The following is a 19,190-nucleotide window of genomic DNA, read 5'->3' on the forward strand; positions in this document are numbered from 1 at the left end:
AGGATGCTGGAGGTTTGGCAGCCAATGTGCGTCCAATCTGTCTGAGAGCGCGGTCTTGGCGGTGAGCGGGGGAGGGGGAAGTGAAATGCTGCGTACCGCCAGCCCGTCCCACGTTCTGTTAATTATTTCCCCTTCGTGTCAATAACAGAACTTGGTGTGTTGATCAGATTTCCTGCAGAATGATTTTTGGCACCAGATCCACTAAGGATGGTCTCCGCTCTCCGCCAACGCGGTCATCGGGAGACAGGCGGCGGGAAATGTGCAACCGCCAAAATCCTGCGAACGTTCATTTCTGGTGTCCTACACAGAATTGTCTGTATTATGTATTCTACGGGGCCTTGAAAAAGTATTCATACCCCTTGGAATTTCCCACACTTTGTCATGTTACAACCAAAATGTAAATGTATTTTATTGGGATTTTATGTGATAGACCAACACAAAGTGTCACATAATTGTGAAGTGGAAGGAAAATGATAAATGATACAAATAAATATGTGAAAAGTGTGGGGGGGAGGGGTATTTGTAGGGCGCCCCCCGGAGTCAATACTTTGTAGAACCCCCTTTCTCTACAAGTCTTTTTGGGGATGTCTCTACCAGCTTTGCACATCTAGAGAGGACATTTCTGCCCATTCTTCTTTATAAAATATCTCAAGTTCTGTCAGATTGGATGGGGAGCGTCTGTGAACAGCAATTTTCAAGTCTTTCCACAGATTCTCAATGTGATTTAGGTCTGGACTGTGACTGGGCCATTCTAACACATGAATATGCTTTGATCTAAACCATTCCATTGTAGCTCTGGCTGGATGTTTCGGGTCGTTGTCCTGCTGGAAGGTGAACCTCCCCCCCGGTCTCTGTATGTATGGACTCTGCACAGTACTACTTCTCTTGTCCTGTATGTCGGGTGTAATTCTCGGTATCTGTTCTTATTCTGTATGTATGGACTCTGCACAGTACTACTTCTCTTGTCCTGTATGTCGGGTGTAATTCTCGGTATCTGTTCTTATTCTGTATGTATGGACTCTGCACAGTACTACTTCTCTTGTCCTGTATGTCGGGTGTAATTCTCGGTATCTGTTCTTATTCTGTATGTATGGACTCTGCACAGTACTACTTCTCTTGTCCTGTATGTCGGGTGCAAATCTCGGTATCTGGCTCAGTATAAATGTCTCCCTGATGATGATCTGTAATGGATGAGATGTTGCGGTTGTTTTCAGAGTTAGTTGGTTGGGAGAACTTTCTTTTCGCTGTCAGTCATTTCGGATTTTCTTTTATTGCTGAAAACAAAGCAGAAAATCGATGAAGGAGAGAGCGGTGAGAACAATGTATCGCCGTGCAGATCGCGGTGTTCTCTGCGTGACGGGAGGACTTTGTGTGTTTTGTCTTTTAATTAGCGCATCTCCCCCCCAACCCCCTCCCACCGCCTCCTCTGACTGGGTGTTCCACTTTCAGCACAAAATAAGAACTAAAATTAGCGCCAGCCTATTGACGACAGAACACATCTTCAGTGAAACGCGTCGGTGCGTAGGAGAGATTGTGCTTTCATTAGGATGACCTGTGAGGGAATTGTCACGCTACCGTTCTCGCTTTTCTTCACCGTCTGCATAGTCACTCGAGCTCAGGTGGAGACTTATACAACATATGAGCAGATATTAAGGGGGGAGCTATAGACAGAGTCGGGATTCATTTAGACGCAGCTCGCCAGAGAGGGATCATTTTGATTCAATTGGCCAGAAAGTGATCCCTTTGATGCAGTTTACCAGAGAGGGATCACTTTTATGCAGCTAGGCAGAGAGGTATTACTTTGATGCAGATCACCTGAGAGAGATCACTTTGATTCAGTTAGCCTGAGAGGGATCACTTTGATTCAGTTGGCCAGAGAGGGATCACTTTGATTCAGTTGGCCAGAAACAGATAATTTTGATTCAGTTGGCCAGAGAGGGATCACTTTGATTCAGTTGGCCAGTGAGGGATCACTTTGATTCAGTTGGCCAGAGAGAGATCACTTTGATTCAGTTGGCCAGAAAGGGATCACTTTGATGCAGATCACCAGAGAGGGATCACTTTGACGTAGTTGGCCAGAAAAGAATCATTTTGATTCAGTTGTCCAAAAAGGGATCATTTTGATTCAGTTAGCCAGAGAGGGATCACTTTGATTCAAATGACCAGAGAGGGATCACTTTGATTCAAATGACCAGAGAGGGATTACTTTGATGCAGATCACCAAAGAGGGATCACTTTGACGTAGTTGGCCAGAAAAGAATCATTTTGATTCAGTTGGCCAGAGAGGGATCACTTTGATTCAGTTGGCCAAAAAGGGATCATTTTGATTCAGTTAGCCAGAGAGGGATCACTTTGATTCAGTTGGCCAGAGAGGAATCACTTTGATTCAGTTGGCCAGAGAGGGATCACTTTGATTCAAATGGCCAGAGAGGGATCACTTTGATTCAAATGGCCAGAGAGGGATCACTTTGATTCAAATGACCAGAGAGGGATCACTTTGATTCAGTTGGCCAGAGAGGGATCACTTTGATTCAAATGGCCAGAGAGGGATCACTTTGATTCAAATGACCAGAGAAGGATCACTTTGACGCAGATCACCAGAGAGGGATCACTTTGACGCAGATCACCAGAGAGGGATCACTTTGATGCAGATCACCAGAGAGGGATCACTTTGACGCACTATATTCTAATCCTGGGGTGAGACGCCATTCACAAATATTGGTCACATTCTCATTGGCATCATTCCAAAATGAAACATTAACAAAGCAAAACAGAGGAACAAAACGAGATTCCACACGGGGTTTGTATAAAACTTGTACAAAATGTTATTGAATTACATGTTAAATAAAAAACATTAAGATGTCATTGTGTATACCATACAGTACAGAGTTAGAGTGTAAAGTTGATTTTAGAGCTTGAGTTCGGTCGATCAGTAATTTGATAGTTCTCAGGTCTACGCGTTTCGCGGGAGCCCCTGCGTCTTCAGGACCACATAAATCCAGTACTGTATATAGCTCTGACTAGAGATGTATAACAGAAAGGAATATCGTTTATTGAATAAGTAGGTGCGTGTTTTTTTTTTTTTTTTGTCTTTGCTTGAGCGGACCATCCTATTAATATTTTTTATATGACTGTTAATATTATTGTGTAATTATAGATATATATTTTTTTTCCTATGATATATTTCTTTCTGTTATACATCTCCAGATTATTGGTTGCACCGAAATCATTGTCTCTCTCATACCGGCGCTCCTGGAGGTGAGCGGAGAGGCCGCTGCACACGCGTGTCCCCCCTCCCGTCGGTCTTTGGGGCCCGTCTCCTGGTGCAGCAAAAATCACTCCCCGCATTTAATAATATTCGATCGCCGTCTCCTTCTCTAGGCACTGAATGTAGCACATGACCCCCAGTACAGATAAGCGCCGATAGCGCAGCCTGCAGGAAATTAATCCGGACTCTCGGCGGGGCCCTGTTTTACGAGATGACGTCGAACCTTGTCTACGGCTGCCTAGAGGAATTAATATATTAGTGTCGGCAGCCACGGCGGTGGCGGCTTCAACGTTCCTCTTCCTTTTGCCGTCCAACTTCTAGAAGTATTGTTCGTTTGGCTGCTACACCGATCCGATGGCTTCAGTACCTTTAGGCCCCCATTGACATCTACGTGTTTCCACGTGCGTTTTGCGAAAGGCGGAAAATGTGTGTTGCCATTAATTGTTAAAGGCACCGCAAAGGCAGCTATCAAATGCGTGTTTTGTCGCATGGCAAAACGTGGCAAAGCATTGCTAAAGCTCAACGGCTGAGAAGGTGCAAGTGAATGGGGGCTGTCCTATGTGCGTTGAAAAAATGTGGCCTTGCAGTCGTTGACCTGGCACCAACATATACAGATCAATAAAGTCAGAGAAAAGTCCGAAGTCCTTATCTGCATGCTTGTTCTAGGTCAGTATGGGAGCCAGGTGGGGAGTTGGTTATGGCGGCCTCTGTATTTCTTTCAAGGTGCCCATTGAGTGGTATCCAAATCCCTCATAACCTCCCGGCGCTGACATGGCGACCAATGGCTGCGCAACAAAAAAATGTCTGAAGAAGGAGTTAGGGTTCCATACTATGACCAGCATTGTGGTCCTGCGTCCCAGGACACTGGTAAACCTGCAAACGCTCCACATTTTTTCCACCTACCTTCTAGGTAGGTGGACCCCAATCATGCCCACCTAATGGTTGGTCCCACCCAGGCGCCACCGCTAAATATGAGGTTACCACCCACTCACTGCCCCAAATACCAAAATAAATTCTTGTTTGAGTTGATGCCGTGCCCGGGACACACTATTGGTTGTAAAGAGGAGCCGTCTCCATCAGCCCGCCCCCCACAGTTATTACCGCTTGTATCAATTGACCCCCCCTCTTATGCCGCGTACACACGATCGGACTTTCCGACAACAAAACCTTGGATTTTTGTTGGAAGGATGTTGGCTCCAACTTGTCTTGCACACACACGGTCACACAAATGTTGGCCAACGATTACGAACGTGGGAACGCGGTGACGTACAAGACGTGCGACGCGCCGAGAAAGAGGAAGTTCAATAGCCAGCGCGGCTCCTTCTGCTGGATTCCGAGCATTGCGTGAACTTTTGTGCGTCGGGCTTGTGTACACACACGATCGGAAATTCCGACAACAAAGTTTTGTTGGCGGAAAATTTGAGAACCTGCTAGTCAACATTTGTTGGCGGAAAGTCCAACAGCAAATGTCCGATGGAGCGCACACACGGTCGGACTTTCCGCCAACAAGCTCACATCCAACATTGGTTGTCGGAAAATCCGATTGCATGTACGGGGCATTAGATTGTGAGCTCTAACGAGCAGGGCCCTCTGATTCCTCTTGTACCAAATCGTATTGTAACTGTAATATCTGCCTTCATTTTGTTAAGCGCTGCGCAAACTGTTGGCGCTATATAAATATTGTCTAATAATAATAATAATAAAAGATGCGGGACCGTCCCTGTAAATCCGGGACAATTGGCATCTAAGCAGTGATACTAAGACTAGAATGCACATGTACAGCATTATTCCAGTTCAGCTGAACAGAAAGAAAGAGAGGAATCAGTAGATTCCTTCTGGGGGCGCTGTTAACCCCACCCACGATTTGTCTGCCCACATTCAGTGTCGGCATGTGCAGATCATGCCCACTTTTTGGGTTGGACCTGCCCAGACTCCTCCTTTAAATATACAGGTTCGACCCACCTGTGGCCTATATCCCTGCAATTAATTCCTTTGTAATTTTATTTTGCATCTGCAGTAACTTTAATAAGGTCAAAGCTGTGATTCCGGGACATGGCCCTGGACAGGCTATCACTTGGAATGAGGGCCAAGAGGTGGGGCCGTCCCTGTAAATCCGGGACAGTCGTCATCTAAGCAGTGATACTAAGGCCAGAATGAACATGGTCAGTTCATCCGAGTAGGAAGGAAGAGAGGAATCAGTATTCGTGGATGGAGAACTCACCATTGATGGCTATTGTATTCACACAGCCATAGCGAGCTGGAGACATGTGCACTGCCAAAAAATGTGTTAGTTTTCGCTTCATTCATTTTTTTTTTTTTTTCGGGTCATTAGTTATGATCGCAATTCATACATTCGTAAGTTCGTAAACTCGTACATTCGTACATTTGTAAATTCGTACATTCGTAAATTCGTACATTCGTAAATTCGTAGATTTGTAAATTCGTAAATTCGTACATTCATAAATTCGTACATTTGTAAATTCGAAAATTCATATATTCGTAAATCCGTACATTCGTAAATTCGAAAATCCGAAAATTTGAAAATCTGAAATAGTAACTATTAAATTAGGTATAGGTGTTGTAATTTCCTTTCAAATGTGGCTGTTAGTGAATGTAACAAATACGAATTTATCCAAAGTTACGAATTATCCGAAATAACGAATGTCACATCTAAACAAATGGAACAGAACAAATTAATAATAAATAATAAAAAGTTTATATTATTATTGTTATTTATTATTATTAATTCATTACATTACATTCGTTTAGATGTGGCATTCGTTTTTTCGGATAATTCGTAACTTTGGATAAATTTGTATTTGTTACGTTCACTAACAGACAAATTTGAAAGGAAATTACAATACCTATAATTTAATAGTTGGTAATAGTTAAGTTATTATTAGGTAATTATTAGTTCAGATTTCTGAATTTACAAATGTACGAATTTACGAATGTGGGAATGTATGAATTTACGAATGTGCGAATTTACGAATTTACGAATGTGCGAATTTACGAATTTACGAATGTGCGAATGTATGAATTTACGAATGTGCGAATGTACGAATTTACGAATGTGGGAATGTATGAATTTACGAATGTGCGAATTTACAAATTTACGAATGTGCGAATGTATGAATTTACGAATGTGCGAATGTATGAATTTACGAATGTGCGAATGTATGAATTTACGAATGTGCGAATGTACGAATTTACGAATGTGGGAATGTATGAATTTACGAATGTGCGAATTTACAAATTTACGAATGTGCGAATGTATGAATTTACGAATGTGGGAATGTATGAATTTACGAATGTGCGAATTTACGAATGTGCGAATTTACGAATTTACGAATGTGCGAATGTATGAATTTACGAATGTGCGAATGTATGAATTTACGAATGTGGGAATGTATGAATTTACGAATGTGCGAATTTACAAATTTACGAATGTGCGAATGTATGAATTTACGAATGTGCGAATGTATGAATTTACGAATGTGCGAATGTATGAATTTACGAATGTGCGAATGTACGAATTTACGAATGTGTGAATTTACGAATGTACGAATGTGCGAATGTGCGAATGTACGAATTTACGAATGTGCGAATGTACGAATTTACGAATGTGCGAATGTATGAATTTACGAATGTGTGAATTTACGAATGTGCGAATGTACGAATTTACGAATGTGCGAATGTATGAATTTACGAATGTGTGAATTTACGAATTTACGAATGTGCGAATGTGCGAATGTATGAATTTACGAATTTGCGAATGTATGAATTTACGAATGTGTGAATGTACAAATGTATGAATTTATGAATGTACAAATTTACGAATGTTCAAATATTCGAACTTACGAATATTCGGAAAAATTCGATAAACGGGTTTTCGTTAATTCAGATATATCAGAATTAACAAATTTGTCGAAATTCTTTAAAAAACTAATTTGGAACGAAACAAATTGCACGTGTCTAAAAGGATCCATAGACAATCACAAACTTTCCACCACGGAAAATTTCATCCCATAAGGGCAGCGCCATACCTACTCCTGCTTTCCACACAATCACAAACTCACCAACCTTATGATCCTGTCTCCAGGGAACGATGTTAACCCCGCCCACAGTCTGCATTTGTCTGCCCACTTTCAGTGTCGGCATGTGCAGATCATCCCCACTTTTTGGGTTGGACCTGCCCAGACCCCTCCTTTAAATATACCGGTACCACCCATCTGTGGCCTATATCTCTGCAATTAATGAATTTGTTATTTTATTTTACATACGCAGTAACTCTGCATATGCAAAATATGACTTTTCTTTTACTAATTTCTGACAAAGTTAAAGAAACAGGGGGCCGCAGGCCCTTAAGTATTGTCGAGATCACGTAACTGTCGGAATGTTGTTACAAATATCAGAACATAAAGTATAGGGGGGTTAAAAGAAAGTATAGAATAGAAGAGAATAGAAGGACGAGGAGAAGTGAAGAGAGGATACCATGATGAACCAATAGCCTCCCGAGTTTGCCGGGTGGCCAGGAGTTCAAATGATGGTCAGTAACATTTAATGGTAAACCGATATATGAATGGGTGATCAAGTCACCTAATAGATACCAAAAACTTGCTGATCAATTGATTGATTTTGGGGAATTGGCCAAAATAGGTGCCAAAATAAATGGAGTGATGATTTCTCAGATGTCGTCAAACTCTTATGAATGAAGGAGCTCCATCTGAATTCAAAGCGTTTTGATATTGATTGTGGTGTCCAGTTTTTCTCTGAATACAAGTGTTTTAAGGTCTCTCTTGATTTCCTGAGATGGTGGGCGTTGTTGCAGAGACCCAATGCTTAAAGATGTTTCTGCGAGCGACTAGGAGACATATGAGAGTCCACCGGTGGTTGTCCTGGAGCTTCGAGGTTTTAAGTCCATCGGAGAGGTTCCACGTTTTTGGACATCCGAACGGTAGAGGAAAGGGGTCCTTGGGTAGTTGGTAGTTGGTTACTCTAAAGATAAATGACAGGACTCGATCCCAGTAGTCGGAGATGGCTGAACATGTCCAAAGTAAAGATGGTCTCGAGGCCAAGCACCAAGTACGAGGTGCCCCCGGAGGTGTAGAGTGTTTGGTGATAAAAGGAACAAGCTCTATGTAGGAACTTGAACTGAGTTTCCCTCCAGGATTTATTTATCACCTGTCCCCTTCGAGGATATTATCCAGGATGTCCTCTCCAGAACAGTCTTTACTCCAAGATTATACAGATGTGAGGTGTAGAGGCTTTGTAAACAAAGAGTGGTCTGTAGAGGTCAGTGATCGAGTATTTTTTGCCCGTTGAGTAGTTTGTCGATCAAAGACGTTGGAGATCTGATATTCGGGCAGGTTTTTTGCGGATAAAGTCTGTGACTTGTAAAACATGAAGCCCATTCAATTTTAATGGCACCCCAAGTGCAGGTTGCGTGCATGGACTTGCCACAAGACAAACTTACCACGAGGAGGTTCTTTGGGGCGTTTGTCATGCAATGAATGGGCTATCCTATGCGTGGCGCACATTACCACGTGAAAAACACGCAAAAAAGAAAAAAACGCGCGCTGCGGTTTCAGGTGTGTGGGGTGTCATTAAGAATGAATAACAGACCCGGGTGCCTGCAGCGGAGCAGCACACTTTGGCTGCAGGTGGTTGCGGGTTCAGGAACAGGTGCAATTCACCCGCTGTCCTGCCCCCTCCTGCACAAGCGTGGAACCTAGCCGTATTGCAGCTCTTTGATTATTAGTACATCAGTTATTTCTTTCTTTTTAAATACAAGCACTGCAAGTCACCAAATGTGACCGGGTGTCGGCCTTTTGTTGTCCCTGTACAGCAGGGCTGGAGTGTAAGAGGAAGAAGCAGCACAAGGAGCCAATCAGTGTATGAGCAGAGCAGTGCAGTGCGGCATGACAGAGAGAGAGGAGCTCAACACTGCGCTGCTTCACCTTTCACTGTCCAATCACAGGCTGGGGGGGGGAGGGGGGTCCAGGATGACCTGGATTCAGAGGAAGTGGGATACATGAGGCTTGCCATAAAACTGAGGACATCTAGTGGCAGACTAAAAAAGTACCGCCGGGAAATCTCAGCATTGGGGGTGAATATTGCAGCATTTGTTTTATTTTTATTGTTTATTTGGTTATTCATTTTTAATCTTGTTATTTCTGGTTGGGGTTTTACTTTGAATGATCTGATGTTCTGTATCCTGGGCACGGGAAGGACGGGTTCTGATCGAATTATCTTTACTATATAAAGCGAACGTGCTTTGAATGAGGGGGAAGACCCGTGTGCGCTTTATGTGTCTGGTCTGTCCTTTTGTATAGATTTTTGCACTTTTATTTGATACTTTGTATTTGAACCATTGTGATTTGTTACAATTAAATCTCTGGAGTGGATCAGCATTCTTCTCTTTTTTTTTTTTTTAGGGTCTGTTCACACCAACCCCCGCGTTACAACGCAGCGGCTGACGTTCGGTCCGATGTGGCGGGATAATCGCAGTGCCGATGTGCCGCGATCTGTTCACTTTTTTAAACAAACTTTATTGAAATCACACACAGTAGCATTTCATTTAGTTCTACTGGCCACTGCGCGGCGATGGATTGCCTCGCACTGCGCAAAAGAAAAAAAGTACGCCAATTACAGCTTAATGTACAGGGAATGGTAATAGAGCCGATCGTCTCGTGTTTCACTTTCCTTAGGATATGAAAAGATCGGTCTGCGGACGCTCGTCTCCCAGTACTTGGCTGGGATCATCCTCGGGGTAATCTGCAGTTCTGCGCTTTGATGTCGGGATAATGGCGTTTTCATATAGTCTCGTCTTTCTGCTGGTGAAGAGGCAAACTGGAGCTTGACGAGCGTCTGTCACAGGCCATGCGATCGACCCATAGAGTGCAATTTTTCTATCTTTTCCTAGATTGCGGTGAGCTGAGCCGGCCATACAGGAGACGCGGCATTTCGCCTTTTTTTGCAGTGGGATTGCGCTGGAATAGCCGCCCAGCACCTGGTGTGAATGAGCTCTTAGATCTTAGACTCCATTCACGCCTAAGCGTCCCCGGGAACGCATTGCAAAAATGCATGTTATTGCGTGCGTTCAAGGCGTGTCTCGCCGCCATTCGTCCTTGCCCAGGGGCCATTGCTAATCCTCTCTGTATCCTTCCAATTTTTTAGTATAGCCACTTCGGCTCTCACACCTGTTCTGCAATGAGCCGGTTTATTCTGCGACATCGCTTAACCGCTTGCCGACCAGCCGCCATCATTATACTGCGGCAGGTCGGCTCGTTCCTGCAAATCGCCGTAGCTGTACGTTGGTCCCTTTAATAGCTATAGCAGGCGCGCGTCGCGCCCGCCCCGCCGCACGGCAGGGGAGCTGATGCGCGTGGCCGGCAGCCGCGATGTCCGCCAGCCACCCGCGATGTCCACCGGCCACCCGTGATCGCTCCACAGAGAGCCGGAACGGGGATCTGTCAATGTAAACAGAGAGATCCCCATTCTGTCAGGGGAGTACAGAGTGATTGTCTGTTCCTAGTGATCAGGAACAGCGATCTCTCTGTACTCCCAGTCAGCCCCTCCCCCCACAGTTAGAAACACCTCCCAAGGAACACATTTAACCCCTTGATTGCCCCCTAGTGTTAACCCCCTTCCCTGCCAGTGTCATTTATACAGTAATCAATGCATTTTTATAGCTCTGATCGCTGTATGAATGTCACTAGTTGCAAAAAAGTGTCAAAAGTGTCCGATATGTTCGCCGCAGTGTCACAGTCCCGCTTAAAATCACTGATCGCCGCCATTACTAGTTTATAAAAAAAAAATTATAATAAAAATGCCATAAATATATCCCCTATTTTGCGGCGTCAAAACGTCACTTCCGCCCATAGCTCTTAAAGGGACATTTTTTTTTTCTTCAAATGACATTTAATTATTTTTTTTTATTGCATTTTAGTGTAAATATGAAATCTGAGGTCTTCTTTTTGACCCCCCAGATCTCATATTTAAGAGGTCCCGTCATGCTTTTTTTCTATTACAAGGGATGTTTACATCCCTTGTAATAGCAATAAAAGTGACACTTTTTTTTTTTTTTAAAGAACAGTGTAAAAATGTAAAAAGTAAAATAAATAAGAAAAAAAAATGTTAAAATTTTAAACGCGCCCCGTCCCGCCGAGCTTGCGCGCAGAAGCGAACGCACACGTGAGTAGCGCCCGCATATGAAAACGGTGTTCAAACCACACATGTGAGGTATTGCTGCGATCGGTAGAGCGAGAGCAATAATTCTAGCCCTAGACCTCCTCTGTAACTCACAACACGCAACCATTATGCCCCGTACACACGGTCGGATTTTCCGATGGAAAATGTCCGATCGGAGCGTGTTGTCGGAAATTCCGACCGTGTGTGGGCTCCATCGGACATTTTCCATCGGATTTTCCGACACACAAAGTTGGACAGCAGGAGATAAAATTTTCCGACAACAAAATCCGTTGTCGGAAATTCCGATCATGTGTACACAAATCCGACGGACAAAGTGCCACGCATGCTCAGAATAAATAAAGAGATGAAAGCTATTGGCCACTGCCCCGTTTATAGTCCCGACGTACGTGTTTTACGTCACCGCGTTTAGAACGATCGGATTTTCCGACAACTTTGTGTGACCGTGTGTATGCAAGACAAGTTTGAGCCAACATCCGTCGGAAAAAATCCATGGATTTTGTTGTCGGAATGTCCGAACAAAGTCCGACCGTGTGTACAGGGCATTAGTATTTTTTAAACATCGCCTATGGAGATTTTTAAGGGTAAAAGCTTGTCGCCATTCCACGAGCGGTGGCGCAATTTTGAAGCGTGACATGTTGGGTATCAATTTACTCGGCGTAACATTATCTTTCACAATATAGAATAAAAAAATTGGGCTAACTTTACTGGTGTCTTATTTTTTAATTCAAAAGAGTGTATTTTTTCCAAAAAAAAGTGCGCTTGTAAGACCGCTACGCAAATACGGTGTGATAGAAAGTATTGCAACGACCGCCATTTTTTTCTCTAGGGTGTTAGAAAAAAAAATAATGTTGGGGGGGGGTTTTCTAAGTAATTTTCTAGCAAAAATACCTGTTTTTAACTTGTCCCGGCAGCAGGGCAGGAGGACTGGATGTACCAGACATGCCCTGTGTACAATGATTTTTTGGGGGCGTGTCTGGCACCCTCGGAGTCTGCAACTGGATATGTCCTGCCGAAGCGAGGACTCGCTGTTATTCATTGTTCATGCCACCTTAGACACGACAATCACACGTGTTAAAATGTGCAATAAACACGCCAAAGAGTGCAAAGCCCAACACCCAAAAAAGTACAGGAGCTTCTTTGGCGTGTTTTTTTTTTGCCATATAGGGGGGTCTATTCATATGAATGGGCTGCCTTATGCCTATAGGGCAAAAACATGCAAAAAAAAAGCAGAAAAAAAGTGCGCATTCACAGAACGTTTGGGGCCCATTCACACTAGAAACTGAACATCTACTGTGCGTTTTTTCCTTGCACATATACAAGCACAGTGGCGGCTGGTGTTTTTTTGTTTGGGGGGGGGCGGGCTGCAAACAACCACCCCCCCCACCACGTGGCACCTCAAACCGCCGCACCCCCCCCTCACTGTCTGCCAGTCCACCGGCACTTACCCCATCTAGGCGGTGGGGATCAGGCAGGCGCAGGCACAAAGGGCATCGGTGGGCACATTGGGCAGCAGCGGGGATGGTGCATATGGCGGGCACATTGGGCAGTGGCTGGGATTGGAGCATCGGCGGACATCAGGCATTGGGCAGCGGCTCCTGTGTCTCCTCCAGGGCCGTCTTTAACACAGGGCAAAAGGGGCAGCTGCCCCGGGCCCAGTCATTGTTGTGAGGCCCAAGGCAGCTTCCCCTTGAGCCCCCCACTGCCCACAAATAGTTGATAAATGGATTCGGGAGGGCCCAAGAAAATGTTTGCCCAGCGTCCAATTGATATTAAAGATGGCCCCTGTGTCTCCTCCTCCTCGCTTCCACCGCACGTCTCCTCCCCTCCTCCTAGGCCTCCAATAGGATCGGCTGTCCTTTCAGCCAATCGGGTAACGGGTATTAGACCCAAATCCGGATTGGCCGGGAGGAGGATCAGTGATTATGATTGATTATCAGTGATAATATTTATCATTCGCTGTTGCAACACAAATAAGTGGGCTCCAGACGCAGACGCACCCCTATTTTGAAGCTTATTGGAGCCTCCGGCTCTAATCAGGTGCTTCAAAAAACACTCCCCACCCCCGCCATAGGAATTCATGCTCCCGGAATCCTGAAAGGGGGTGGCGCATGGATAGGGAGGGCGGCGGTGGATAGGGGAGGCCCACGATGGACGGGTCGCCCCCCCTTACAAGCATTTGATTTGCACCCTACATGCAGTTGATGCTCGTTCTTCTATCTGCATTTGTCCTGTGAGGTCCTTTCCTTCCTTCTGTCTTTCTCTGTGCACTGTGATGTGTTGCAGTGAATTTGCGTGCGTTTGCATGCGTTTTTGCGCCTTTTGCGGTGCATAAAAATGTGAACTACTGCACGTCCATAGGATTACCTGGATTGTGGACTGTCTATGCAGTTGGAGTGTAATCCAAAATGCAGCCAACTGCATCCCACTGCGTTCCGTGTGAATGGGCCCCTAGATAGGGATGCAATTTTAGGGATGAGCGAGAGTGAAAGTTTTCATTTTTACATTACACGCCGCCAAGTGCGCCGCCGCGCTCCTAGTATTGTCCATGACATTGCGTTTGCACTCACGATAAATGTCACTGCAGCGCACCGCAGATCGTACCTTGAGGCGCACTGGTGAGCGCTCCACTTTAATGTCTACAAAAGAAACCGGTTGCCCCCTGTGGATCGATCCCGTTGCCTATGATCGATCCCTCTCAAGCTCCACTTTGCCTCTTCACCAGCAGAAAGACGAGATTTATATGACGCCATTATTCCCGACATCAAAGAACTGCTAATTACCCCGAGTATGGTCCCGGCCAAGTACTGCGAGCCGAGCGCCCGAACGCCAGTCTTCGTATTCGAAAGGAAAGTTAAATATCAGACGATCGGCACTATTAACTACTTGGGGGGGGGGGGCTGCCCCCCGTCATTATATGGCGGCTGTTTGACGTTGAGTACCGGGGTCATGGCAGCTATCTTTTTAAACAGCGGGCGGTCCTCTTTCAGATAAAAGTGGTCTCTGCGGCGGATTCGCCGCGAGGTCACTTTTATCAGCAGGCGGGAGAGCCGCAGCTCCCCGGTGGTCTCCGCCGCTTACCGGAGCCAGCGGTAGTGGCGGAGATGATCGGGTCCTCTCCCCTCTGAGGCATGGAGTCGAGTGAGGGATTGATGGCCCCCCCGATCGGCTCCATACCATTGGATGACGGAAGCGATGTCAAACTTCACTTCCGCCCAAAAGCCTTAAAGGGGAATTTTTTTTTTCCTTGGAAGAAAAAAAAAACTTTTTTATTTTTTTTTTTTATTTTATTGCTTTCAAGTGTAAATGTGAGATGTGATGTCTTTTTGACCCCCCAAATCTCACATTAAAGAGGACCTGTCATACTTTTTTTCTATTACACAAGATGTTTACATTACTTGTAATAGGAATAAAAGTGACCCAACTTTTTTTTTTTTTTTAAAAAGACAGTGTAAAAATAAAAAAAATAAAAAGTAAAATAAATAAGAATTTTTTCTTTAAGCGCCCCGTCCCGCCAAGCTCGTGTGCAGAAGCGAAGCATACGTAAGTCGCGCCCGCATATGAAAACGGTGTTCAAACCACACATGTGAGGTATCGCCGCGATTGTTAGAGCGAGAGCAATAATTCTAGCCACAGACCTCCTCTGTAACTCTAAACTGGTAACCTGTAGAAATTTTTAACAGTTGCCTATAGGAGATTTTTAAGGGTCAAAGTTTGTCGCCATTCCACGAGCGGGGGGCGCAATTTTGAAGCGTGACATGTTGGGTATCAATTTACTCGGCGTAACATTATCTTTTACAATATAGATAAAAAAATTGGTCTAACTTTACTGTTCTCTTATTTTTAATTAAAAAATGTGCGAGTATCTGAAAAAAAAATATGTAATGTTTGGGGGTTCTGAGTAATTTTCTAGCAAAATAAAAAAAAATGATTTTAACTTGTAAAAATAGGCCGGTCCTTAGTTAACATTCGTCAGTACGGTACAATATTCCCCCTGGAGAGTCGAAAACATGTTGTGCGACCTTCATTTCTGTATCCACTTCCGTCCCTGAGAGAGAATACGATATTCCCTATAAAGTGACCTGGAGTCCGATCCTTGTACAATGATACCATCTACTGTAAGATGAGGAAGGCAGGCCAGCACTGACCCACAGATCTCTGTACAGCACCGCGGTATATGTCAGAGCTATATAAATGTATAATAATAATAGTGTGTGACTGTGGGGGGGAGGGGACATTAGAGTGTAAGCTCCTCTGTACAGAGACTGATGTGACTGTGGGGGGAGGGGACATTAGAGTGTAAGCTCCTCTGTACAGAGACTGATGTGACTGTGGGGGGAGGGGACATTAGAGTGTAAGCTCCTCTGCATAGAGACTGATGTGACTGTGGGGGAGGGGACATTAGAGTGTAAGCTCCTCTGTACAGAGACTGATGTGACTGTGGGGGGAGGGGGACATTAGAGTGTAAGCTCCTCTGTACAGAGACTGATGTGACTGTGGGGGAGGGGACATTAGAGTGTAAGCTCCTCTGTACAGAGACTGATGTGACTGTGGGGGGAGGGGACATTAGAGTGTAAGCTCCTCTGTACAGAGACTGATGTGACTGTGGGGGAGGGGACATTAGAGTGTAAGCTCCTGTGGTACAGAGACTGATGTGACTGTGGGGGAGGGGACATTAGAGTGTAAGCTCTTCTGTACAGAGACTGATGTGACTGTGGGGGAGGGGACATTAGAGTGTAAGCTCCTCTGGTACAGAGACTGATGTGACTGTGGGGGAGGGGACATTAGAGTGTAAGCTCCTCTGTACAGAGACTGATGTGACTGTGGGGGGGGAGGGGACATTAGAGTGTAAGCTCCTGTGGTACAGAGACTGATGTGACTGTGGGGGAGGGGACATTAGAGTGTAAGCTCCTCTGTACAGAGACTGATGTGACTGTGGGGGGAGGGGACATTAGAGTGTAAGCTCCTCTGTCCAGAGACTGATGTGACTGTGGGGGGGAGGGGACATTAGAGTGTAAGCTCCTCTGTACAGAGACTGATGTGACTGTGGGGGGAGGGAACATTAGAGTGTAAGCTCCTCTGTACAGAGACTGAGGTGATTGGCTCAGTGATCTCTGTACAGCACTGCGGTATATGTCAGAGCTATATAAATGTATAATAATAATAGTGTGTGACTGTGGGGGGAGGGGACATTAGAGTGTAAGCTCCTCTGTACAGAGACTGAGGTGACTGTGGGGGGAGGGGACATTAGAGTGTAAGCTCCTCTGTATAGAGACTGATGTGACTGTGGGGGAGGGGACATTAGAGTGTAAGCTCCTCTGTATAGAGACTGATGTGACTGTGGGGGGGAGGGGACATTAGAGTGTAAGCTCCTCTGTACAGAGACTGATGTGACTGTGGGGGGAGGGGACATTAGAGTGTAAGCTCCTCTGTATAGAGACTGATGTGACTGTGGGGGGAGGGGACATTAGAGTGTAAGCTCCTCTGTACAGAGACTGATGTGACTGTGGGGGAGGGGACATTAGAGTGTAAGCTCCTCTGTACAGAGACTGATGTGACTGTGGGGGGAGGGGACATTAGAGTGTAAGCTCCTCTGTACAGAGACTGATGTGACTGTGGGGGAGGGGACATTAGAGTGTAAGCTCCTCTGTACAGAGACTGATGTGACTGTGGGGGGAGGGGACATTAGAGTGTAAGCTCCTCTGTACAGAGACTGATGTGACTGGCTCAGTGATCTCTGTACAGCGCTGCGGTATATGTCAGAGCTATATAAATGTATAATAATAATAGTGTGTGACTGTGAGGGGACATCACCTGCTCTGACGCACCTCTCTGAACGCACAAGTTATGTTTTTTTTGTTTTTTTCTGTCTCTAAACTCCACTAAACACTTCTGAGTGCAAAAACATCAAACATCTGTAAAGCAGACATATTTTTTTAGCTGCGGTGTGCATGTGGCCTAAGTGCGGTCAGATCCGGCGATGGCATCCGCTCGGCATTCTATATGTGAAGTAAATGGACTCAGCAGATGAATAATGGAAAGATGAAATATGACTTTTTACATATTGAGATGTTGCTGTGCCGCAGGTTAATACTGGGGGTGAGGACCGCTCATTGTGTGGGGGAGGTGTGAGGGGGGGTTATATCTTTTCATATCGAGAAGATAATAAGACTGTACAGAACTGATATCTGCCAGGTCTGCGGCTTAGTAACCCGTTTCCATGGTGATGTGAAGCCTGGACCAACAGGTTTTAGTCAGAGAATCCGGATCTCAAGGATGTAGCATGTATGAGAGGAGCAGTGTTGGGTACAAAGCCTTCTACCTCAGTGTGTCTCACTCACCTCGCTGCAGAGTCTGCCAGTCTTACATTACTCACAGTACAAAACCACCTCTGCTCCTCAGATCACATGATCCCCAGCCTCTGCTCCTCAGATCACATGGTCTCCAGCCTCTGCTCCTCAAATCACATGGTCTCCAGCCTCTGCTCCTCAGATCACATGATCCCCAGCCTCTGCTCCTCAGATCACATGATCCCCAGCCTCTGCTCCTCAGATCACATGATCCCCAGCCTCTGCTCCTCAGATCACATGGTCTCCAGCCTCTGCTCCTCAGATCACATGGTCCCCAGCCTCAGCTCCTCAGATCACATCTTCTACAGTCTCTTCTCTCCAGGTCATGTTGTCTCCAGCCTCTGCTCCTCAGATCACATGATCCCCAGCCTCTGCTCCTCGGATCACATGATCCCCAGCCTCTGCTCCTCGGATCACATGGTCTCCAGCCTCTGCTCCTCAGATCACATGGTCTCCAGCCTCTGCTCCATGGTCTCCAGCCTCTGCTCCTCAGATCACATGGTCTCCAGCCTCTGCTCCTCAGATCACATGGTCCCCGGCCTTTGCTCCTTAGATTACATGGTCCCAGCTTCAGCTCCTCAGATCACATATTCTCAGTCTTTCCTCTCCAGGTCATGTTATCTCCAGCCTCTGCTCCTCAGATAACATTTTTCCCCAAACTCTGCTCCTCGGATCACATTGTCTCCAGGCTCTGTTCCTCAGATCACATTGTCTCCAGCCTCTGTTCCTCAGATCACATTGTCTCAAGCCTCTGCTCTTCAGATCATGATGTCTCCAGCCTCTGCTCCTCAGACCACATCGTCTTCAGCCTCTGCTCCTCAGATCACACTGTCTGCAGCCTATGCTCTTCAGATCACATTGTCTGCAGCCTCTGCTATTCAGATCATGATGTCTCCAGCCTCTGCTCCTCATATCACATTGTCTGCAGCCTCTGCTATTCAGATCATGATGTCTCCAGCCTCTGCTCCTCAGATCACATTGTCTGCAGCCTCTGCTCTTTAGATCATGATGTCTCCAGCCTCTGCTACTCAGATCACATTATCTGCAGCCTCTGCTTCTCAGAACACTTTGTCCCCAGCCTCTGCTCCTTAGATCACATGGTCCCCAGCCTCCGCTCTTCAGATCACATGGTCCCCAGCCTCCGCTCTTCAGATCACATGGTCTCCAGCCTCTGCTCCTCAGATCACATTGTCCCCAGCCTCTGCTCCTTAGATTACATGGTCCCCAGCCTCAGCTCCTCAGATCACATTGTCTCCAACCTCTGCTCTTCAGATCATGATGTCTCCAGCAGCCTCTGCTCCTCAGACCACATCGTCTTCAGCCTCTGCTCCTCAGATCACATTGTCTCCAGCCTCCACTCT

The 19,190-nt window shown here is 45.6% G+C and overlaps 1 protein-coding gene and 1 pseudogene across 1 annotated transcript in view; one reads left to right on the plus strand and one right to left on the minus strand.

The window, feature by feature from the left end:
- Positions 1-19,190, plus strand: part of TUB (TUB bipartite transcription factor) — a 233,025-nt gene that overhangs the window by 78,414 nt on the left and 135,421 nt on the right. The window lies entirely within an intron of this gene.
- On the minus strand, positions 10,393-10,463 carry LOC141113084 (U6 spliceosomal RNA; annotated as a pseudogene).

Source organism: Aquarana catesbeiana, linkage group LG11, assembly GCF_042186555.1.
Source record: "Aquarana catesbeiana isolate 2022-GZ linkage group LG11, ASM4218655v1, whole genome shotgun sequence".
NCBI classification, from domain to species: domain Eukaryota; kingdom Metazoa; phylum Chordata; class Amphibia; order Anura; family Ranidae; genus Aquarana; species Aquarana catesbeiana.